Genomic DNA, 26,399 nt, shown 5'->3' on the forward strand with positions numbered 1-26,399 from the left:
GAATTGCAATCAGGGGAATAACCTCCGTATGAGAGTTCTCCCGGAGTCCACGAGGGATGAAGACCTAGCTGACACGATCAGAGCAATCTTACATTTTTTTCCTGCGAAAGCCGGCCACCGACACTCTATTTTTTGCCCGAGTACATAGGGCTTTACGTCCTCGCAATATTAATACAGATGCACAGAGAGATGTGATCTGTCAGCTACACTACTACACAGACAAGGAAGCCATCATGAAGAAGTTGCGGGATCTCCCTGCATACGATTTAGATGGGGCTGTTTTCACCATCTATCCTGACCTGGCAAAAGAGACACTTGAACACTGTTGAGCATAGCGTCCTCTACTGGATAAGCTCTGTGAGGCATATGCAACCTTTCGTTTCCAGAGGAAATGGAAAAATTTTGTCACAATCTACAAATCGATCCACCTGACCTTCCGGGTGGCAGAAGTACCTACCTGTCTTCAAACCTCTCCCACTGCAGCAGTGGCATGAAGCTTTCAAGAAAGCCGTTTGGGCACACGGTGCTCTTCGCACAAAAATGGATGAAATTTAACCATCCCTGCAAGCTTTGGCTCTTGCTGAGTTATCTACCAAAGGCCTGAAATTGGGACTCTAGACTCTATCTATGAAACCCCAGGATCAGGCTTTATCCCCTCTTCTAAATTGGTGCTCGATGACACGTTTTTTGTTATGATATAGCTTACTATATGACAGTATATATATATGTATATATATATATATATATATATATACTCACTATGCATCTCCAACAGTATTTCACTGATAATGGTGTTAAAGATATCTCTCCCTCTATCCGCTGGGAAGCACATAAAGCCGTCATGCGTGGCAAATTGATTGAGCTAGGATCACGTAAGAAAAAAGAGCATTCTACCATGCTTAAAGAGACACTGCAACAGGCTGGAGAACTAGAGAGTACTCACAAACACACTAACCATCCATCTATCCTTTCTCAACTTGTATCAAAGCAGAAGGAACTAAAAACCCTCTTACACCTTAAAAATAAGTGTGTCTTTCATTTAGTGTCTAGAAAGGTTTATGAATGGGGCAATAAGCCCGGTAAACTGATAGTCATCCCTTTTTTATCTCTAAAATCAAGACTACTGCAGATGCCTTAGTTCACACTTCAACAGACATTTCTCAAACTTTTAGGGATTTTTACCAATTACAAGGTCCAAAAAGAACACCCAGCATCAGACCCGCCCATTTACCGTACAATAATAATTTACTTCTTGTCTAAAGTAAACCTCCCCAGGCTCCCCACTGACACATTGCAAAGATTAAAGGACCCCATCTCAGAAGAGGAAGTAAGTGATGCTATGAAATCCTTAGCTTCTGGTAAGGTGCCCGTCCCTGATGGCTATACTGCCAAATACTATAAAACTTTCCAAAACACCCTACTTCCTCATTTAACTAAATACGCTAACTTCATATCTGAGGAAGGTTCTTTTAGACCCGAAACCCTGCACGCACACATTACCATTATTCCTCAAACTGGGTAAAGATCCTACATTTTGCAACAGTTACAGGCCCATTTCACTATTGAATATTAACGCTAAAATCTATGCGAATGTCCTAGCGAATCGTCTGCTTCCTATGCTTCCGAAATGGTTTTCTCCAGACCAAACTGAGTTTGTCCCTTTCAGCGAAGCTAATGACAACTCTCTTAGGACCCTAATGCTGATTGCACACATGAGACGTCGTTCCCAGCCCACCCTACTTCTTTCAACCGATGCGTAGGCTTTGGCCCCTGGATGCTTGCACTCGTCGAGGCCCTATACCAGGGATCCTTAAACTACGGCCCTCCAGCTGTTGCAGAACTACACATCCCATGAGGCATTGTAAAACTCTGACACGCAGAAACATGACTAGGCATGATGGGAATTGTAGTTCCTGAACAGCTGGAGGGCCGTAGTTTGAAGACCCCTGCCCTATTCTGACACCATACTGATCAGATAAGAGTCAACGGTATACTCAGCGCTTCCTTCACCCTACATAATGGCAGGCAGCAAGGCTGCCCATTATCTCCCCTGTTATTTGCGCTCTCCCTCAAACTCTTTTCTTATTAAGCAAGATTCCAATATACAGTACACAGCATTATAGTGGGTCAAAAGGAACATAAATATGCTGCATATGCAGATGACATTCCTTTCTATGTAAGACAACCAAAAATTACCTCACCCAACCTACTGTCAGCTTTCTCTGCCTTTTGCGTGATCTTGAACTTCAAGATCAATCTCGCTAAATCAGAGAAACTTAACCTCACTGTACCACAGAGAGATACACAAGTGTTAAAAGAGGCTTTTCCGTTCCCTTGGCAAAGCTTATCACTAAAATATCTTGGGATATCGCTGACCTCCTCCCTTTCTAAACTTTTTCAAGCCAATTATATGCCCCTGCTCAATGCTGTTCGCTGTGATCTGAATCGTTGGAATTCCCTTGCGCATATTTGGTTGGGTAGAATAAATGGTATTAAGATGAAAGTGTTGCCTGCCTGCTTTTCTTGTTCCAAATGATCTCCTACTGCGTCCCTCCTGGCTACTTTACCCTTCTCCAATCCCTTATAGGTAAATACATTTGGAAACATTCTAAACCTCAAATATCCAAAAGGGTACTCAATGGATCTAAATGTCGAGGGGGTCTTGTCTTACCTTTCTTACCTGACCTGAAGCGTTATTTCCAGGCAGTTGTACTTACCAGGATTGCAGAATGGTATTTCCACCGCCAAGACAAGCAGTGGATCCAACTTAAAAACCACCTTAGCCAATCTTCGCTGCACTTTCTTCTGTGGATCAACAATATCGAGATCTACCTGAAAGACCTCCCCTCTGACGTCATCCCTGGCCATTTGGGACAACATCATAAAATATTCTCACGGAAACTATAACTCACCTCTTCTACCACTTTTTGGCCGCACTTTCTTTAGACCTGGCCTGCTGGATAATGGCTTTCTTACTTGGACTACTTCTTCCCAACTATTTTTACACCAAGTGCTACAAGATGGAAAACTTCTACCTCTACGGAAACTCAAACCACCTTCCACTATTACTAAATTAGATGAGTGGTGCTATAACCAACTGTTTATACGCTCTCTACCGAAACCATTACAATCCTACAAAGACCTTTTCCCTATTTAGCACGTCTTTGCCTCAAAAAATTGCCTTTTTCTAGGTATTTCCCAATTTTACACAGCCTTACAAGTTCTAGATGGAAATAGCTTCCCCATTTATTTACATGCATGGGAGATGGAGCTCCAATGAACACTTACTGTTGCTCAGAAAGGCAAAATATTCCAACTAACCCATATGTCATTTCTATTCTCCCCTTGATCTATGGCGATGAACTTTAAACACCTGTCGCAATGGCATTAATCTCTGATTCGTCTACATCGCTTATTACCTGAAGGCTCACCCCTTTGCTGGCATGGATGTGGACTAATGGCCTCTCATGCCCACATCTGGTGGTCCTGCCCCAAAAGATCCCTAATCTCACCTATTTATAACACCCCCTTGCCTGACGACCCTTGGGTCATACTCTTTCATTGCTCTCATGAATCTATTAAAGCCTATAAATGTACTATTATTCCCCCACCTTCTTAATACAGCTAAATCCCTCATTCCCCTATATTGGAGGAAACAAGATATCACTTCACTAAAAAGATGCTGCCAATCCGTAGACCACATCTACACAATGGAAGATCTTACCTGTGAAGCCCGTAATACATATTACACTTTCACTAAGATTTGGGCATGTTAGCTTGATTTTAACTCCTGACTCATTTAACTTTAATTATAACTCCTCATTATGCAGAAATAATGTCCGCTGAGTAGTCCTAATTTTGTTTCATGCCTTAACATATCACTTCTGCAATTGGATATGATTTACTGCTACTGATGGCCTCTTCATCTTTCATTCATGATTAACATTTTTATATACTATGGCCCAGGATCCAGATACATGGCGCGACTCACTCCTCTCTCTTTTCTTTATCCTTTCTTTCCTCCTTCATCCTTTACTCCCCCCCCCCTTTTTTTCTCCTTTTCTGCTACCCTTCCCCCTCCTGTTATAATATAGAGCAAAATGTCTTGAGATGACAAGCTATAATTCTGTTAAGATACATGATATTCGCATGTCTTGAGACAAGATGTACTACGATGTGCAAAATATTGTTTTGTTTGCCCTGCTTAATCATCTCAATAAACACATATTAAAAAATGTTTTAAAAAAAAAAATGCTTCTCTTCCAATCTTTTTGTGTGGCCCCGTGTCCTCTTACACTCTATGAGACTGAATAGTTTCCTACCTACACAGGGATACCTATTGAGATATTTGTATATCACAGTTTTTGTGGGAGCCATTAAGTCTACCAGACTTAAAGTTGTTGTAAAGGCAGAATTTTTTTTTTATCTTAATGCATTTTATGCATTAAGATAAAAAAAAAACCTTCAGCGTGCAGTGCCCCCTCAGCCCTCCTAATACTTGCCTGGGGTCCATCTTGATCCACCCATGTTACGAGAGAGACTTGGCTGTCCGAAACTCTCTCTCCTAATTGGCTGAGACACAGGCGGCAGCTGCTGTCAATCAAAGTCAGTGGGCCAATGAGGAGAGAGAGAAGCGGTGCCGAGCCACGGTTCTGTGTCTGAATGGACACACAGAGCAGCGGCTCAGCTCGGGTGCCCCACATAGCAAGCTTGGCAGGAGGGAGGGGCCAGGAGCACCGGCGAGGAACCTGAGAAGAGGAGGATCTGGGCTGCTCTGTGCAAAAACACTTCAAAGAGCAGGTAAGTATAACATGTTTGTTATTTTTAACCAAAAAAAAACAAGACTTTAATATTACTATTAAAGACATACTTATATGGTAGGAGTAATAATTAAAGTAGTTAGCCACTGGATACACTTCAATCTCTGTCCAATAATGTTAAATGGTTGAGCACTCCCAAGTTTCCCAAAAGCTGTGCATAAATGTTGGCATGAGGAGAGGAGCAGCGCCAACAATTGAAGGATTGGGTACTATACACCCGGGCCCATAGGTGTGCGCAGTCTATTGCATTAGGATGTGCACCCCAAAACTCAACACACATGCCTTTCTCTGCATCCTTACCTACACAAGGCAGTGAATGAATGGGAAGTGTTCCATGCTAATTTTCTTCCTGGTTTGCTTCCGGGTTGAGGTCAGAACTCTCTGCAGGCCAGTCAAGTTCCTCCACCCCAAACTCGCTCATTCATGTCTTTATGAACCTTGCTTTGTGCACTGGTGTGCAGTCATGTTGGAACAAGAAGGGGCCACTCCCCAACTGTTTCCACAAAGTTGGGAGCATGAAATTGTCCAAAATGTCTTGGTATGCTGACGCCTTAAGAGTTCCCTTCACTGAGACTAAAGGGCCAAGCCCAAAACCTGAAAAACAACCCCTACAACGTAAAAAAGACATGGATGACCGAGTTTGAGGTGGAGGAACTTAATTGGCCTGCACAGAGTCCTCACCTCAACCTGAAAGAACACCATTAGGATGAATTAGAACGGAGACTGCGAGCCAGGTCTTCTCGTCCAACATCAGTGCCTGACCTCACAAATGTGCTTCAGGAAAAATGGTCAAACATTCCCATAGACACACTCCTAAACCTTGTGGACAGCCTTCCCAGAAGAGTGGAAGCTGTTATAGTGTTTTGCATTCGTATATCTAGCAAGGTTACTTTGCGGTATAAACAAGGAAGCTCAGACCTCTGCAGGGTATAAATGTACTTTTACAAAACAAAAGCATGCTGTACATACAAACTATTACAATATTAGGAACATATCACAAGACTGGCAGATATAACAATGCCTAACACATGAACAGCCTATGATCTGTAAACAGCAGAAATACGCTTCTTAAACATACAACCCTTGTCCCAAGAATATCAAATAAATACTGAGCTCTGGTCAGCTTCCAGTGGATCTCTGGAACAAACAAACAAGGCATTGCGAGATCCTGTCTGCATCATGGCTGTCCCCACAGCTGATCATCCAAGGAGAGAGAGAGCAAAAGGCAAAAGGGCCTTTTCTCATGCAAATTGCTCCTTTTATAGCCCTGTATACAAAAGACCACCCACAGGATGTGGTTATATCTTTTGACCACTCCTAGGTCACTTTGCAGCAACACATGGCTGCACATCTCCCACAACCACATGGCTCATTAACCACTTAAGCCCCGGAAGATTTTACCCCCTTCCTGACCAGGGGGTATTTTGCGGTTCGGCATTGCGTGACTTTAACGGACAATTGCGCGATCGTGCGACGCTGTAACGACGTCCTTTTTTTTTTTGTAAGGACGTCCTTTTTTTCCCACAAACAGAGCTTTCTTTTGGTGGTATTTTATCACCTGTGCGATTTTTTGATCATGCGCTATAAACAAAAAAAGAGCGTCAATTTTGCAAAAATAACAATATTTTTCAAATTTTTTTATATGAAATTCCCCCCAAAAAAATGTAAAAATCAAAATTTTTTAACTTTTCGGCCAATTTGTTTTATGCTACATATGTTTGGTAAAAAAAAAATCGCAAAAAGCGTATTTTGATTGGTTTGCGCAAAAGTTATCGCGTTTACTAACAAAGGGAAAGATTTTTGTCATTTTTGTTGTTTTTTTTTAACGCGTAATGGCGGCGATCTGCGATTTTTTTTGCGGTACTGCGACATTGCGGCGGACAGATCGGACCCTTGACTGACATTTTTGACACTTTTGGGGTTACCAGTGACATTTCTACAGTAATCAGTGCTATACATATGCACTGTTACTGTAAAAATACACTGGTAGTGAAGGGATTAACTTTATTTGAGAGGGAGGGGCTGTGTGTGTCCCTAGGGGCGTGATTCTAACTGTGATTGGCTGTGGCTTGAGCTGTAGGAACAATGATCAACGGTCCTACATAGTAGAACAGTATGATCATTGTTTCTACACAGGGGGAGAATGACAGGCGGCTTGTTTACATAAGCCGCCTGACTTTCTCCCTCTCCCCTGACGATCGCCGAGTGACCGGCGGACATCGGGTCCGCCGGTCACACGTGCGGGGGGGTCCGTGACCGTGGCCTCCGGCGGCGTGCACTCGCTCCCCAGAGCCTCAAAGGCTAGCGACGTAAACCTATGTCGCTCTGCCTGTGAGGGGCTGACTGCCGCAGTAAATATTCTGTGAGCAGTCGGCAAGCGGTTAAATATGCAGCGGCCATTTTAAAACCACCTGTGGGTGAGAGAGATTATTACACATGTATGGGAACATTTTGTAAGAAATCCACAACTGATACATATAGTTGCAAAGGGTGGGTTAACTCAATATTGAACCCTATGGACTAAGATTGGGAATAAAGTTCATGTGCGTGTAAAGGCAGGTGTCCCAATAGTTTTGGTAATATAGTTTACACATATATGCGGCCCCATGGAAAAAAGCCCACTTCTGTGTTACGTCAGCATAAAGGGGTTAATATCGGTGGCCTTGCTGGACATAAAACCAGTTTGGTCTGAGGAGATGACCCAGTGGAGAACAGTCATAAGTCTAGTGGCTAGCATTTTCCTAAGGATTTTAAAATCCATATTGAAGTGGGAATTTACGAAGCTACTTGTTTAATTGTAAGGAATCCAAAATTCTAGTAAATAATTCACTAAATAATCCAAAACAAAAAAAAAACATAATTAAAGTCTATGTTTATAAAAACTTTTCACTTGTTTCAATTTTTCTTTCGCAACCTCCCAAAGGGAAGCTATGTAAAAATCAAATGAGTTTTATTTCAATTAAAAAGTATAGATTTTCCTTCATGAAGCAATATAAAAGAACAGCTCCGATATTTTGCCCACGTTGAGGCACAAGTCAGAACTTTTTATTAAAAAAAAAAAAAAATGAAACAAATGTTGTACTTGTTTGCTGCAGAACGCACCAGGTGTGCTCCGCTCTAAACCAATAATATTACTTATTCGGAATCCTACTTTGGTCTTCCGTGTTCCAAGCGTTGTAGCCTAATTTATATCTGTCTCTTGTAGTATCCGCCAGCTATTCATCTAACATGCTTTTTCAAATGATATTTTTTTCCCCCCTCCTCCTCTCCCAAGTCACTGACTGCATCCCATATTGTCAAAGAATATTTTTATCTACCTCCAAAAGAAAAAAGTTGTAGTAAGAGGAAAAAAAAAAAAAAAAAAGAGTAGTTTCTTTCTAGCCGTTACACCTAAAGGCAAGAGAAATATTGTCAGTACTGGAACAATCTTGTCTCTGTAGATTACGGCATGAACAATGGCGGCTTATTTTTCCATTACAGAACAAAAAAAACATTTGTTGTAATGGTCGTAAAGTCTACAACGTGTATTGTTCTACGTATTGGTCTTAACCAATATGAAAGGCGTTAGATTACTTCTTTATTGAAATGATGGCGCTGTGCATGTATAACCGGTATTTCAGTAAGACCTGCTGTAGACTGTTGTTCAATCATATAAAAAAAACGTTTGTGACAAGAATGTATTCGAAGGAGGCTTAGGAATCGAGATCAAAATCTAATGGACTTGACGAAAAGACTGAACATTCAGTAGACTTTCAAGGACATCAATGGGATGAAAATATGTTTGTGACTGGTGCTATAGGGCTCTAGACCACATGGGAATGCCAGATGTTTGTCTCATGGCATGAGTAAGAGCAAAAAGAATATTCACATTGATGGAAATCTTGAATGTGGGGCTTTTGACCTTGCATTGTTTTGTCCATCTATGTGACCTCTAGCTGCGCTGGTGTTGAAATGTTCATTGAATGAATTGAATGTTCATTGAATTTCTATCTTTGAAAAAGTCAACCTACATCACACAGTATTATAGAAAATACTCTGGCCCGCTTTCCCCACTGACAATGTCTGGATCTCTTCTGTGCTTTCCTGTCACGGAGCTTACCTTTGTTGGAGTCTGTAACGCAGAGATGTACGCTCACCCTTGCAGATTGTAATGTTCCGGTACCTTTGGTACCCTAAATTACACTTTCCACAAGTGTATGCGCCCCACCATTTACTTTTGGAAAGGTGCGCATACACCTTTAAGACTGGAGCTGTCATCACCCAGCGCCGGACTAGATGGCTATTTAAAGCGCCGGTTCTCACTCACATGTGTTCGTTCAAACACCCTTACCTGGATGCTAACCTTGCTTGAAGCTTCCATGCTTGCAAGCTCACCTCGCTGACGGAACCTCGCTGCGCTGATCCCTGTATCCCGCTACTGGATCATCCGCCTCTCCTGAACCACCCTTCAGCTGTATCGCTAATAGTGCTAAGTACCCCGCAGGGGAATTCTCTATAAACTTATACTAAGCTTACACTATCTAGCTCTGCATAGTAAAGACTGTTTATCACATCTGCATAACTAGATTGCTAGCTCTTGAGGCTACTGCTACTTTCCTGCACTGGGTTGATCACTCTTGTATGTCCACCTGCTACTCTGTCATCTGCTACCATACATGACTGCTAAACCTTCCTGCATCCATCTGCTACTGTCTCACCTTCAAGTGTCTATCACCTACCACCTTCACTCAACCTATCCCTCAAACCCTCATCATTGTGTTACCACATACATAAAGTCACACTAGGAACCAGCTTGCTAATTGTGTGTATTTACTGGCTGAAATAAGACCTTCCACACATGATGAGTCATTGAGGTTGGGAATGGTATCTCAGCATATCTCTTACATGACTACTGACGTGGAACTATTTCTGCAGCTGAAAATCCACACCATATAAGAAACGCAGAAGCGTTACACAGATATCCACAGTCCAAGGTGACCAGGTAAGAAAGCCACCATAGCTGTGAATCTGTGCACGGGGCTAGGCAGGGACGGTGCTCCAAAGCAATACCGACAGGAATACAATGGGAAGGGAAGTCCAGGAATAACTGTAGTCACTGGATGACACGAGTCCGGATAAGGATCAGGAGATGAGAGGAAGATAAGGTCGCAAGAACAACATAGAGCAAGTTAAGGATGGAAGCTGGAGTCAGTCTGGAACACATGCTTAGGAAACAAGAACACAGGAACAAAGTCTGTCAAACAGGAACTATCTGGAACAAAGATCACCAACACAGGAACAAAGAACAGCAATGAACTCACACTGCTCTAAGCGAGAGGCAGTGTTTTATAGCTTGCTTAATGAGCAATTAGCTTGAGGAGGACAATGAGAGACAGGAGTATACTCAGGTGAAGTCCAGCCCCCTAGTGCTGCAGGCAATACCAGATTAACAGGACTAGATCCATATGAGCTGAAGTGTGGCTCAGAGGTAGGATAACAGGACAGAATGTCAAAATACACAGGTTCAAATCCCATGTCAGGTACTTAACGGCGACCACGCCTGGCTGTCTGTAAGCCATGGCGAGAACCGTGACATTTCCACTGTTTCTTCTCTTGAAACCTTTTCCTTGCCAACAATGCTCACAGCCCACTCTTGTTTTGTTCTGATCTTTTTTCATTCCCAAAGCTCCCAAAGTACTCTTTCCTTCAGCAATGGCTCCTGCTACCTTTTTCTGTGTCCACAACACTCTCGACTGCTTCTGGTCTGCCAGCCCACTGTCTCTTTTTTTGTTTTTTTTCTCCCAAACTGCTCCTCCTGGCCACCTGTCCCTGTTAATAACAATTCCAGAACAACTGTCTAACTTACACTCTCTTGCTCTTACACTGCTCATTGTCCCCTTTCAAAGTCCATTTTTATCAACTTACTGATTTCCTTTTGCTCTTTCCTCCCACACTACCTGTCAGAGAAACAGCCATGCTGCAACTGGCAACTCTGTCAGTACTTCCAATGGCCGCAATGGACTCAGGCCATAGACTCATTGTCAGTGAAATGGCTGTGCTGCAACTGGCAACTTTGCCAGTACTTCCCATGGCCGCAATGGACTCAGGCCATAGACTAATTCACTGGCCTATAAAAGGACTCTGCTCAGCCCATCAGATTGCTGGATTGTCTTCAGCTCTTCCTGTTTCCTGAGCATTGCTACTTTCTGGATTCCAGTTTGACCCGGCTTGTTCCTGACCTGTCTGCTCTCTCTCCTGGCTTTGACCCCCGGTTTCATCTGACCATCCGATCCTGCTCCAGTGTTTGACCCTCGGCTTGTGTGACCATCCCTTCTCTTTTGCCCTCTGCCTGACTTCTAGTGTACCGATCCCGGCTTGCTCAACGGACTTGCTTCTGCTCAAATCCCCTTGTCTTGGCGCCTGTTTGCACTGATACCTGTGTTTGACCCTCGGCCTCTGTTCCGGATACCCTTGTGAACCTTTACCTGCACTCCACAAGCATCCAGTGCTCCTTGGGACGCGTCACCTCCTGTCCCACTTCCAGGGGTGATTCGCACCAAGCTGCAAGGGAAACCCTCTCAGCATTTCGGCCTCTACCAAGAAGTGATCTGACACTACCACTGGTCCCCTGTTTTATCCATAATAATTTCAGCACACTGTCTTCCTTATCCTCTTTCCTCCTACACTGCTTTTGGTTCCCTTTCCCTGTCCATATTGTCCCAATCCAGTGTCTTCTATCTCCTTTCCTCTACACTGCTTTGGGTCCCCTTTCCTTGTTCATAATATTCCAACCCACTATCTTCCTTCTATTTTTCTCCTACATGGCTTTGGGTCCCCTTTCCTTGTCCATATTGTTCCAACCCACTGTCTTTCTTTTCCTTCTTCGTTCTAGACTGCTCCTGGTCTCCGGTCCTTATCTATAATGTTTCCATATCAATGCTTCCCTTCTTTCGTTTTCCTGCCTGGCTTTTTTTGGCCCCATTTCCTTGTCAATAATGCTCCCAACCCATTATTGACCCTCTCCTCTTTCCTCCTACACTGCTTCTAGTCCCCTTTCTTTGTGCATAGTGTCCCAGCCCACCATCTTCCTTCTCCTTATCTCCTACACTGCTTCTGGTCCCCTTTCCTGGTCTATGATGTCCAAATCCATTGTCTTCTTGTAAGGAGGAAAGAAGGAAGACAGTGGGCTTCCTTCTCCTCTTTCTTTCTAGACTGCTCCTGGTTCCCTGTCCTTGTCTATAATGTTTCCAGCCCAATGCCTTCCTTTTTTCTCCTCCCTGACTATTTGTTGGTCCCATTTCCTTGTCCATAATGCTCTATTATTTACCTTCTCTTTCCTCCTAAACTGCTTCTAAACCCCTTTCCTTATCCATAATATTCCTAGCCAACAGTCTACATTCTTCTTTGTCCTCCTAAACTTTCCCTGGTTCCTGTTTCCTTGTCCATTACGTTTCCAATCCACTGTCTTACCTTTTTCTTTTTCCTCCTACAATGCTCTTGGTCCCCTTTCCTTATCTATTATGTTCCCAGCCCATTGTTCTCCTTCTGTCTGTTTCTCGATCACTCCTTGCCCACAATGCTCACAGCCCACTAACTACTGGTCCTCTTTCCTCATCCACAATGTCCCCCCAACCTACTCTGGCTCCACTCCCCCTTTCCTACCAAACTGCTTCTGATCCACTTTTACGTTTCCACAATGCTTCCAGCCCATTCTGACTCCCTTCTTCTCCTTTACACACCCTTTTCTAACCCTCTTTTGGCAACCTGTTGTCTGCTTTCAAGGCTAGCAGAAGGTGCTTATCAGAAGTTAAAACCCATTGATAGCCAGAAAAGGGGGGGGGGAGATGTGGCCTAACTTGAGTTTGCCATCATGTGTCCCTTACCTGTGCTTTGTTTGAGAGTGTAGACCTGAGGTTCAACTCTTTAGTTGCCACTGCCACCAAACAATGCTCTAATTGTAATATCATCATGCCGTTGCAGTTCTAGAACCTGAGAAGACACCACCTCTGGACAGCCAATGGAAATTGCCCTCATCACCTAGGCAGTGACACCGACCCCTGTGGAACCACCCTTTCACTGTGATGTGACCGTGATGTGTCACCGACACCTGTGGAACCACCCTTTCACTGTGATGTGATGTGACCGTGACGTGTCACATGGCCATGGTTTTAAAGCCTTTGTTACTCCAACACTTCAAATTCCTGATATGTGCCTGCTGTACCATGTATTTGTATGAGAAAGTATCCGGTTATCTTTGCATTGCTTCTTTTATGTGAAATATGATGTTCTTGACAGTCTCTCTGCTTTCCTATTAAAAACTGACCACAGTAAGTAGGACAGCACTCAGTGGTCAGTTCTCTAGCTATGTTGGGAACTCAGTGTGCTCTCCTCCAGTCTGATCAGACTTGTCCTGACACGCCCCCGCTGCATAGCTATTCACTGGCAAGCTCAGTGTGTTGCTGCTGCTCCTCCCTCCAGCTCTTATGCAGATGAGAACAGAGGGAATGTGATCGCTTAAAGGAAAAAAAAAAAAGGTTTTTCTATTTTTTTTTTTATATCTCTTCAAAAATGTTTTGCCTTTAACTTCTATTATGAACTGAATGGGTTGTTTTACAAGGTGATCATTTACAGATCACTTTAAATATTTTGGGCTTTTAAACTGTTTTTTAAATGCTCCACAGCAATTAAATAGAGAGGTGTGGGGGTGGAGAGGGCGAATAGAGGGGCCTTCAAATGAGGAGGCTTTATGCTTTTGGAATAAAGGACCTTCAAACTGCTTTGTAATTTTAACAGTACGGAGAATTGTTTTTATGCAATTTACTCAATTGTATTTTATGTCCTACAGTAAATTATCTCTTGCATACTGTGGGGGGGATATTGCTTGAGCCTACAAAAATGTCTCAATTGGTATGCTTCCTTATATCACCTCTCAAAACTTTGTTGTATACAAAAAGTATGATTTTCAAGAAAGAGAAGACTCCCCCTCCTTACTTTAAAGCTCTTGGCTCCCAACACACCTTGTTCTTAGTGTAGAACAGTTTGTCCACTCATCCTTCCTAATTACACCGTTAAGATATGAACAGACTCACACCTGGCTGGGATTCGTCGAGCTTCCAGTCTCGCCAACCGGTAATTAATAACCTTGTAGAACAATAGAAAGCAGCTTGGCACCATCTCCATTAAACCCATCCATTCACTGCAACCATCTGACCCATCCAATCCTTGGGGGCAAGAACGGGCAGAATCTGAGTGTGCCTACACAACAGCTTAATGAGCTGAAGTGAAATGAATTTAACTTGATATTTGTCTATAGTTTGTTGCGCTGCGAACAAGGAGAAAAGCCATATGGAAATGTACAGGTGTGTTTGCATATTAAAGAGTTCCTCTTGAGCCAAGAACATGCTTATGCAAGAATTATTACACCTGTTATTTGTTGTCAGAGATCAAGTCTAATGAAATCCCAATAAAATTTAAAAAAAAAGAACACAAATATAGGAAAAAACTTTTTGGTTCATTATGTATGACTGCAAGAATCACAAAGTTATTCAGTTCAGCTGGCTTCATCACCTGAAATGTTTTCTTGATATTTGCAGAAATCTAACCTTTGAGAGCTGCCAATTGAACAGGTGTTCCTTTTTCAGAAGCTGCACCCTCAACTCACATTTTGGTCACCACCATCACCACAAAAATGTAGTTTTTCCCCTTACCTCCCCTTGGTGGCGTTGGTTTAGAAAACATTTACACATTTGTGGCACCCTTCAAGTATAGGGTGCTTGATAAATCTAGTTTTTGGCTTGCTCTGCAATCAGAGAGGCAGTGATGGTTGGCCTCATGGTTTCACAAGCTGGTAGTTTGATTGTTTCCTCCTGCCTAAGGGAGAAGCTTCCAGAGTATAAGGCGGGAAATTAAAATAACTGGCCTAAACATTTACTATGCCCTGGCCAATCCTTGGGGAGATGTGCCCAGAAGGTGGTCAGGGAGGTGGTTAATAGGGGGATGATCGAACGGTTCGGGTCGACCATCGGTTCAACCCGAACATTGACTGTTCGAGGTTCGGCCGAATTTAGAACTTTTTGCTGAAAATTCGGCAACCAGAACCGACCAAAATGCAATGGGCCAGGAAATGGGCTTTAAAATCCCGTGACTGGACCAGAACCATTAGTAAAAGCCAATTGAGAGGGCAGGAGAATGCTAGAAATGTGATTGGAGTGACTAGGTATATAAGATAGCCCCCGCCAAATGTGTATGTGTATGTGTATATCTACATAAAAGTGTGTGTGTATATATATACCCCTACACAGAAGTTCTGATGTTATGCCTGCCTCCAATAACCCCCAAAAAATGCCCAAAAAAACACCTGCGCCAAAAAAAAACGCCCAGGTGTGTTATTGCAGGCTTTTTTTTTGGGCATTTTTTTGGGGTCTTTGGAGTCAGGCATGACATCTGAACTTGTGTATAGGGGTATATACACACACACATGTATGTATATATACACCTACACACATATAGGTGTGAAAGGAGCGGAGCCATATGGGTGTTAATTATTTTATTAGCGCAAGCATAGTGTTCTACTATTTTCACACCTATATATGTGTTGGTGTATATAGACATACATGTGTGTGTATATATACCCCTATACACAAGTTCAACTGCAAGGTGTGAAAATAGCGATGCCATATCCCTGTTCTATAAGTGACCTAAGAGAAACAATCTTTTTTTTCTGGTTCTGGACATGCTACAGAGCTGAAACTTCACAGGTACACTTTTTAGACCCCCCAGACACTAAATCCAAAAATCTAATTTTTTTTTTCAATAATTTTTTCAATAATTGGCTCTCTATCATAAATGACAAATTTTAAGAACTTTTTTTTGTGTGATTAATAGTCTCTGGGGCATGACCCAGAACCCTAGGCACTTTTTAGGGGCATTTATTGGGTTTTAGGGCTTTAAAATTGGGTTTTTTTGATTACCGAAGTTTGGGTCCCATTGATTTCAATGGGGTTCTGAAATCGAGGGCCGAACTTTCTGAAAGTTCTGGTGTTCTGGTCGAACCGAACTTTTGAAAAGTTCGATCATCCCTAGTGGTTAATAGCCTGAAGGCCCAGGGAAACTGTCTTTTTCTCTTTAAGGGATATATCTGTGAGCTTCAGGGGGCTGCTAGCCCCTCTGGACTGAATACTTCTCTATCATGGGATCGAGTCTAAGGAGGTGGCTGCTCTAAGACTTGTGAGTAGAGACCATGATCAACCCTCTACTATATAATACATACAGCGTGGTCACCAGCTATAAGACTTTAACTATTCTCAAGCTACCTCATGGTCCCCAGCTATGAGATTTTAACTAATTCTGGAGCTACCTCATGGTCCCCAGCTATAAAACTTTAACTATTCTCAAGCTATCTGATGGTTCCAAGCTGTAAGACTTTAACTATTCTGGAGCTTCCATATGGACCCCAGCTATGAGACTAACTATTCTGGAGCTACCTTATGGTCCCCAGCTATGAGACTTAAACTATTCTAGAGCTACCCCATGGTCCCCAGCTAGGAGACTTCCAGCTATTCTCAAGCTACATCATGGTCCCCAGCTATGAGATTTTAACTATTCTGGAGCTACCTCATGGTCCCCAGCTATAAAACTTTAACTATTCTGAAGCGACCTCATGGTCCCCAGCTTTGAGAGTTTAACTACCTAGGAGCTATCTCATGGTTCCAAGTTATAAGACTTTAACTATTCTGGAGCTTCCATATGGACCCCAGCTATGAGACATTAATGTAATGGTCTAAAAAGTATCAAACAGACTGCAACTATGTATAAACTGCAAAACCTGAAACTTTTTAAAAATATACTTTGCAAATGTCTTTAGCCACAAAAGAAAACTATTAAGATGAATGTACAATATAAAATCAATGAATAGATTTTAAAAGGTATTCAACAGGTCCTTGAACAGAAGTGCGTTCTATTTGATCATAACAACCTGAGTTTCACTGTTAAAAATGGAAAAAAATCTGAACAGGTCTCAAAACAAAGCAAAGTTGTTTTCTTTTATCACCCCTGTCCTAAAATGCAATGTGGCAAGCTTTTAAAAAAACTTAACTTACTTAACCTTTGGTAAACAAATTGATTTTCTTTTTTTTATCTAAACTGTATCTGAGCTCTGCAAAGCAAGATAAACTCTTATACAGACACAGTTTTATAACATGTACAGAATTTTGTAATGGGCACAACTTTATGGCAAAACTTTTTTAACCACTTGCTGACCGCCCTATAGCAGTTTTATATACAGAGCTGAGCATAAATGAGTACACCCCAACAGATTTGTCAGAAAACCTTTACTTTCCTTTCATATTTAAAATTTATTGGGACACTATGCTACAAAATACTCCCACAAATGTGGGCCATTGATTGCAACCGAGATTTCTTAATTGGCACACACAAAAAAGTATTTTTTCCAACAAATGAATTCAAGACCATGTTGCAAAAATGAATATACCCCAATGAAAGTCTTAGGGGCCTTTCACACATACGGTCCGTTTGTCCGTTTTTCATCCATCCGTTGACGGATGAAAAATGGACATCAATGTATCATCCGTTAACAACCGTTTTCATCCGCTTCTGTCAATGTCCGTTTTTTTGAACGGATGAATGCCCTATTTTTCATCCGTCAAAAAAACGGATCGGATGAAAAACGGATGACAACGGATGAAAAACGGATGAAAACGGATGAAAAACGGATGACAACGGATGAAAAACTGATACATTTTTCGTATCATTTTACGCAACTGAACTGATGAACTGAACGGACTGTATGTGTGAAAGGGGTCTTAAGAGCAAAGCTGAATTTTAGACAACAAAATCCTAATTACCAAGAATTCAGCTCCAGGTGAGTCTAATTATTCATTAAACAGGTGTCCAGCAGACAGTTGATTATAAATGGGCGTTACGTAACAAAGAGAGCTCCTCCCATTTCATGCTGTCAGCAATGGCACCACATGGAAGAGAAATGTCACAAAGCCTGAGAAAGAAAGTCATTTCTTTAAACAAGAAAGGTGAAGGCTACAAGAAGCTTTACTTATCAGTCAGAATACTGTAGATGGAAACTGCAACCATCTCATAGAGACATCCAGGCTGCCAACCAAAGTCAACAACTCGACAGGAGCATCTTCTGATGAGAAGGGTTGAAGAAAATCACCATGCAAGTCAGAATACTGTAGATGGATATTTCAACCATCTCACAGAGACATCCAGGCAGCCCACTGAAGTTAACAACTCGACAAGAGCGTCTTCTGATGAGAAGGGTTGAAGAAAATTGCCTGCTAGTTCAATGCAGTTAGCTAATGAAGTTGGAAGCCAAACTGGGGTGATTGCTTCCTGTGACACAATACAGAGTACACTGCAGAGGAATAGCATGAATGGGTGTTGTCCACGAAGGAAGCCTCTCCTGAAGCCCATGCCCAAAAAATCCCACCTAGATTTTGCCTGGGCCCATGCTGAAAAAGAAGACTACTGGGGCTCTGTACTCTGGAGTGATGAGACCAAGATAAATGTTTTTGTTAACTGATGGCATCAAAACTGTATGGCGTCACAAAGGTGAGGAGTACAAAGAAAAATGCATTGTGCCTACAGTGAAACATGGTGGTGGCAGTGTCCTTCTGTGGGGCTGCATGAGTGCTGCTGGTGTCAGGGAGCTGCATTTCATTGATGGTATCATGAATTCACAGATGTACTGCTCTATATTGAGAGAGAAGATGCTACCATTTCTCTGTGCCTTTGGTTGTCATGCACTTTTCCAACATGACCAAACACACATCTAAGGCCACTGTTATATTTCTGAAGAAGAACAGCGTGAGAGTGATTCAATGGCCAAGTATGTCTCCTGACCTGAATCCAATCTGAGAACACCTATGGGGAATTCTGAAGAGACAAGTTGAGTATCACTCTCCATCCAGCATCCAGGCTCTAAAAGAGGTCGTTCTTGAAGAATGGAAAACGATAGATGTTGTAATATGTCTCCAACTTGTTCATTCCATGCCTAGAACAGTGTTAATTTTGGCAGCAAATTTCAATTTAGTTTTAGTCTTAGTCTTAGGACTAAAATGGCATTTTAGTTTTAGTCCCATTTTAGTCTTCTGCAAGTGTTTAAGTTTTAGTCGTATTTAGTCGACTAAAACTCCAGTACATTTTAGTCGACTAAAACATCCTACATTTTAGTCGACCAAAACTCATTTTAGTCATCTAAATGGTCATGGTCAGGTCAGAGAGGAGGCCTGTAATGCTGCTGCCTGCAGTCAGTGCAGTGAGTGCACACAGTGCTGCTCAGAGTGCTGGATGGGGGTCTCAGGTTTAAGGGTGGTCTCTGGTCTGACTCTGAACTGAAGTTGTTGAACAGGATGGACCGGGCGGGCCTCAGCGGCCTATATGCATGCACACAGTCCTGGATGGATGGCGGAAGCGGATGCCAGTGGTGATCAGTGAGTGGTCTGAGGGGACTCAGGGAGGCAGTAATAGCTGGCCTGGCTATTAACTCACAGTGGGTGCTCTGCTCTGGATGTGGTGGTGCCGGGTGCCAGTGCCGTGTGAGTCGGGCCTGGCGCGTCTGGCTGTAGTGCTTCAGTGCTCTGGTGAGGTCAGGTGACTGGTCTCGAGACGACTCCCTTGTAGTAGTCCACTCCTCACATCGGATTTCACGGGGCACGCCACGCCAGACGCCACACAGGCGGAGCTCCGTGAAAACCGGAAGTTGGGTAAACGTCCCTGCCTCACATTCTCGTTTTGTTTTCGTTCGTTAACGAAAACGGATTTGATTTTCGTCATAGTTGTCGTCATTTGACGAAAATGTGCTATACTTTGCGTCTCGTTTTCGTCAGTTGAAAAATGCCGGTGACGAAAACGTTTTCGTTGACGAAATTAACACTGCTGTAAACTCCATTGGCTGTAATGTCATTGCACATATTACCTGAATATATTACCAACATTAAATATTAGGGAAAAATATAAGAAAAGCCTTTTTCTTAATTGTTTAGTTTTCAGCAGCTTAGTAGATGCTCCTTACTTATGTTCATGCGGTGGTGCAATACATGTTTAAACTTTAATGTGCTATTATTACAGGCTCTGGATGGAATTGTGTTGCCGATATAGAAATGGCCAGCAGAGGAGTGTTCATTTTGATGATGTCAATTTTTTATTTAGTTTTAGTTATAGTCTTATGACTAAAATGCCATTTTAGTTTTAGTCGTATTTTAGTCATCTGAATTGTTTTAGTTTTAGTCGTATTTTAGTCAACTAAAATTGTGTTAATTTAGTCGACTAAAACATTTTAGTCGGTTTTAGTCTACGAAATTAACACTGGCCTAGAAGACTTGGTGCTGTCCTTACAAATCATGGAGGTCATACAATATACTAGATGAAGTAGTTTTTGTTGTGGGGTGTTTTCATTTTTGCATCAACTAATTTGAGGAAAACTAAAGATTTTCTCATCTAAGTTATATTATTATTCTTACTTTCATGTAATAAGCTAAACAAATGTTCTATAGAACTCAGTTTTCTCAAAATTTTGAAAATTGTTCTTGTGTTCATTGAGATATTGATTAAAAGCTTACTTTTCAAAAGCGGTGTACTCATTTATGCTGAGCACTGCATATATACATAATCCCGCATTTGACCGCCTGCAGGGGGCGTGCGTGTACCCCAGCTACTCCGCTTTTGCTGTGAATATTCACAGCAGAAACCGATCTGTGGGTGCCAGGCACTCGATGTCCACCAGCACCCGCTGATCGTCAGGCAGAGACTCAGAATGTAAACAAGGCAGAGTTCCACTCTGACTGGGGGGAAGGGATGGATTTTGTGTTCCTGCAGCACACATAGTACACACAAACACTGGTTAGGCACACAGTTAACCCTTTGATCACCTTAGATGTTTAACCCCTTCCCAGGCAGTGTCATCAGTACAGTGACAGTGTATATTTTTAGCAATGATCACTGTATTAGTGTCACTGGTTCCGGCAAAGTGTCATAAGTGTCAGTGTATGACTGTCTGCCACAATATCGCAGTCCCACTATAAGTTGCTGATCGCTGCCATTACTAGTATACAATAAATAAATAAATAAAAATTCCATAATATATCCCATAGTTTGTATACACTATAACATTTGTGTAAACTAATCAATATAGGTTTATTGGGATTTTTTTTTACCAAAAATACAGTATGTAGCAGAATACATATTGGTCTAAATTTATGATGAAAATTAATTTTTTACATTTTTTTTATTGGATGTGTTTTATCGCAGAAAGTAAAAAATATTGGGTTTTATTTGCCAGTCTTTTTCTGTTTATAGTGCAAAAAATAAAAAATGCAGCGGTGATCAAATACCACCAAAAGAAAGTTCTATTTGTGGGGAAAAAATGATTATATATAAATTTTATTTGGGAACACGAAAGGCACATAGCGGAAGAGAGTAAAAAAAAAAACAAGAAAGTATATAAATAGTAAGAAAATGAGGCCAGAACACATTGGCCCCATAAAGGACGACAAAGGGAATCTGGCTACAAAGGACAGAGAAAAGGCAAAGGTGCCAAATAAATTATTTTCCTCAGTCTTCACAAAAAGAATGTGGGGGGGGGGGCTACATTAACCCAGCTTATAATGGTAAATTGAATACCACGTCACAGGAAGCACCCTCGTGGTTAACAGAAGACAGACTCAGAACTAGACTTGAAAAACTTAACATAAATAAGTCACCGGGATGAGATGGCTTACACCCAAGGGTCCTTAAAGAACTCAGCCAGGTGATAGCCAGACCATTGTTCCTAATTTTTATGGATAGTCTACTGACAGGAATTGTACCAGCTGATTGGAAAAAAAGCCAGTGTGGTACCAATATCTAAAAAAGGGCCAAGATATATCCCTGGGAAGTACAGGCCGGTTAGCCTAATATCAGTAGTCTGTAAGATATTGGAGGGGATGATATAGAACTATGTACAAGATTTTAGTAATGTTAACGGTATCATTAGTAGTAATCAGCATGGATTCATGAAAAATCGCTCTTGCCAGACCAATCTACTAACCTTCCATGAAGAAGAGAGCTGCCATCTAGATAAAGGAAGGCCTGTGGATGTGGTGTATCTAGATTTTGCAAAGGCATTTGATATAGTTCCCCACATTATTTACTGTATAAACTAAGGTACGTAGGTATGGACCATAGGGTGAGTACCTGGATCAAAAGCTGGCTTCAGGGGCAAGTCTAAAGGGAGGTGATAAATGGGGAGTACTCGGAATGGTCTCTTGTGGAAAGTGGGGTCACCCAACGATCTGTCCTGGGACAATCCTACTTAATTTATTCATAAACGACCTAGAGGATGGGATAAATAACACAATCTCTGTATTTCTGTTTACTAAATTAAGCAGGGCAATAATTTCTATGCAGGATGTAGAAACCTTACAAGAAGACCTGAACAAAATAATGAGTTGGGCATCTACATGGTAAATGAGGTTTAATGTTGAAAAATGTAAGGTAATGCATTTGGTTGCCAGAAATACAAATGCAAGTTACTTACTAGGAAGAGAGCCTCTGGGGAAATCTAAGATGAAAAAGGACCTGGGGGCCCTAGTAGACGACAAGCTCAGCAATGGCATGCAATGGCAAGCCGATTATAGCAAAGCCAACAGAATATTGGCATGTATTAAAAAGGGGATTCGTTCCAGAGATAAAACAATATTTCTCCCGCTCTACAAGACTCTCGTCTGGCCGCATCTGGAGTATGCCGTCCAGTTCTGGGCACCGGTCCTCAGGAAGGATGTGCTGGAACTGGAGAGAATCCAGAGAAGGACAACAAAGCTACTGGGACTGGAGGATCTCAGCTATGAGGAAAGACTGCAAGCACTTCCATTCGCCAAATGGAAGCAGTTTAACCTTAAACTGCATAAAGGGTTCTATACCGTCAGAGCAGTAAGGATGTGGAATTCTCTTCCACAAGCAGTGGTATCAGCGAGGAGCATCGATAGTTTCAAAAAACTATTAGATGGGCACCTTAACAACCACAACATACAGGGGTATACAATGTACTTTTGACACAAACACACACACATCATAGGTTGAACTGGATGGACTGATGTCTTTTTTCAACCTCACCATATATAAAACTATGATTGCTGCATAGCCACACAATTATCAGTTAAAATAACGCTGTGCTGTAATGCAAAAAGAGGCCTGGTCATGTAAAATTGGCAATGCTGCTACACTGATGGCTGTGATCTCCTGTGTCCCCTTTTCCTGCTACATGGTGCAAGGGGGGCATTTAGAGAACCCCTTATATTATTCTTAATGATTGGACAAGATACACAGGTGGGTGGTGACAGAAAGATCTCCATCTAGTCCACCCAGAGAATTTCTTGCATTCATTGCAAAAAAAGGCATGGAGGTTTGTGAATGGTGCCTGTGCCCAGCAAATTACTCAGTTTGTTTATGATGAAGTAGGGCAGCCACTCCACACTGGCGAAACTACTACAGTGATTTCAAGTTTACACAAGGGTCAAAAAAAGTATGGAATATGCATACTTACATTGGACCAAACTAGACCAATGTAACTATGCCACAAAATTCATAACTATGCCCGACGTAGGACAGCTGCAGCATCACACCTATGCTGCAGCATAGAGGTGAGTATGGATGTTTTTTTTTTTTTCATAACTCCATACTTCTTGTTTTAGCCCAGTGCGATTTGTCATGCAATTTTTACAGTTCAAAATTGCATGACAAGTTGCATCCCATTGACGCAATGGAACCGTTCACATTGTTGCGACTCAAGTCGCAGCAACTTTGAAAAAGGTTCCTGCACTACTTTTATGGGATTTCATTGTGCCTTACATAAACTTCTGTTAAATGAAATCGCAAACCGCAATGAAATCGGAGGTGCAAATCACACTGATCTGTGGTTTTGAAATCGTGCTGAAGTAGAGCTCCAAAGCTGCACCGGTATGAACCAGGGCTAATAGACATGCAATCTTAATTGCTTCTTACTATGTTTTTCTGCCTTAGTAACATCTTCTGTGAGATCCTTTACCCCCCTCAGTTGCATTTGGTTGGAACAAACAGGGCACAATAGATGCAGTCGTGTGCACTGCTCTAAGCACAGCTGGCCCTAGACCGAGAACTGAGAGATCACATGACCACTGACTGCTCAGTTCTTTGGTCTGTTCAGAGCTGCAAGAAGTGACTACCAGTCACAGCTCTCCATTCTGCTCCACCATCGCTCACTGCAACTCTGGACTGGGGAAGGCTCTGGCCCATGCGCTAAGAGGTGGAGCCAGCTGTCAATCAGCCAGCTAAGTGTCTGGATATTGCTGGGATCCTTCCAGTGCCTGGAGTGGCTCTCCATGACAGCTGATAGGGAGCAAAAGCCCACCATCAGCTGACTCTGGGTCACAGGAGAGCAAAAGTAAGTGGTACTTCTGTGACCCACAGGAGAAGTATGACCAGAGAAGCTTTGGGCGTGTTTCTCTTTTAAGTAGTGGGTGAGTCTGGACTCTTTTTGGAGAACAATTTCCCATCACCCTGCCACATGCTTATGTAGCACCCTCTAGTGTGCTAGATTAGGTTGTAAATAGGTTATTTTGATCTTGTAGGTAAATTCTTAGGCTTGACTGCCTGCCAAGCCTGTGTTTAATCTGGGTCAGGGTGAGTAATTCAGGGAGGCTGGATGATTCATCAGGCAGCACCTCTGGTATCTCCGCCTACTTGCTGGAACCTTGTAGAAGTTTTTAGAAGAATGGGAGGGAGGTTAGGAGGAGCGACCTGGAGTATTGATGAGGGCCCCAGCCAAGCCCCGGCCGAATGGGCTGGCAGGAGGAGGGCACTTCCTAAGTACTTGGGGTGTAGGCCAGCAGGGGCAGTGGTGTCAGGTGGAAGATTAGAGATGGAGTGCTGAGGAGGCTGTAGGAGGCTCTTGAAGGTGCTCCCTAGTCTGGGGGGGTTGACCTCGGGCCTGGAGCAGGTGCTGGCGGGATCCTCTACAGCACACGGAGGAGTCATGTCATTGATGCACAGGAGCAGGTGTGAGGACAGTGGGAGAGAGTCAGCACATCTAGGGAGATCTCCAGGGAGAAGGCAGCCAAGAGGGCTGGTGAGTGCAGGGCCGGTGCTTCCACTAGGCAAACTAGGCAGCCGCCTAGGGCGCATTGCAACCTAGGGGCGCAGCCATGAGTCGGCACTCTCTGTCCATCATGAATGATCCTTGTGAGCTGAGGGGAGGGGGCGGCAGTGGGGGAGGAAGAATGGACAGAGGAAGATGCCAGGTGACTGGGGCAGTGGCTGAACTACCAGGCCCTGGCTTTCCACCACTGTTGGGGGGGGGGTGGGCGGCAAGAGGCAGGAAGGGAGCCCACGGGAGTGCTGCCTGCATGATGATCCTCTTTGGCTGGAGCTGAGTGGTATAAACCCTGGGCAGGAAGTAACTCTCTGCACTGAGCTGGTGGGCAGCCGTTCATTTCCCTGGGTCGGTATTAAGCAGGGAGTGGAGGAGAGCTGAACCTGACCCCAAGCTTGGCACTGGAGGGCGGCACCTTTACTGGAGCAGAAACGACGAGGCACCAGAATGGTCTGAGGAGGTTGGGGATTAGGGACGTGTGGAGTTCTCTGACTGCTGCTTCTCCCTTCCCCAGGAGCCGGTTGGAGCTGTGGTGAGCACTGTGGTCAATAAGAGGAGCATCCTAGGAGAAGGAATCAGCAGGATCACGCTGAAGGAGGTCAGAGTGCGGGCCACTCTCTTCATACCGCCCAGTGAGTGTCCCCAGAACAGGGGATCAGGGTCCCTGGGTGTGACATGGAGGCTCCCTGGTGTGAAAGGGAATCAGGGTCACCAGGTGTGCCATGGGGGATAGGGGTCACCGGGTGTAACAGGGTTTCGGGGGCACCAGGTGTGCCATGAGGAATTGGGGTCCCTGGGTGTGCCATGGGGGATTGAGGTCTCCAGGTGTGACATGGAGAAATATCAGGTTCCCCAAGGTGTGACATGGAAAAACATCAGGGTCTCTGGGTATGACAGGGAGGAACATCAGGTGCCCCTGGTGTGACATGGAGGATCCTCGGGTCCCTTGGTGTGGCATAGAGTGACATTAGGGTCCCCAGGTGTGACATGGAGGAATATGGGGGTCACTGTGAGCATAACATAGAGGAGCCATCAGATCAGGGTCACTGGGTATGACATAGAGGAGTTTTTAACCCCTTCCCTTTTTATTTTATTTTTTTGGGGGCGGGGGCACAAGTAGCTGGTCTTGCCTAGGGCGTAAAATAGTCTAGCACCGGCCCTGGCATGAGTGAGCAGGCTGGCAGGACTGTGGGAAGTAGCTAGGTGGGCTAGTGAGAGGGGCAGCTACAGCCAAGTGAGCTGGCAGTGCCTGAAGAGGTGGAGCTGGGATCAGTAGCCACAGGGATGGAATCTGGACACTGATTTTTGCTACACAACTAAGGGGCCCATGGTCCCTGCCTGTAAAGGGCCTCTGCTGCATCTTACTGTTGCCGTTTGTTAGATTACCTAACAGTATGCCAGCTGGAACTGTGATTTTTTTCCTGCAAGCAAGTGAGGTGCAGAAAGAAGCTGAGGAGTGT

Source organism: Pelophylax lessonae (genome assembly GCF_965119305.1).
Source record: "Pelophylax lessonae genome assembly, chromosome: 11".
Lineage (NCBI taxonomy): Eukaryota > Metazoa > Chordata > Amphibia > Anura > Ranidae > Pelophylax > Pelophylax lessonae.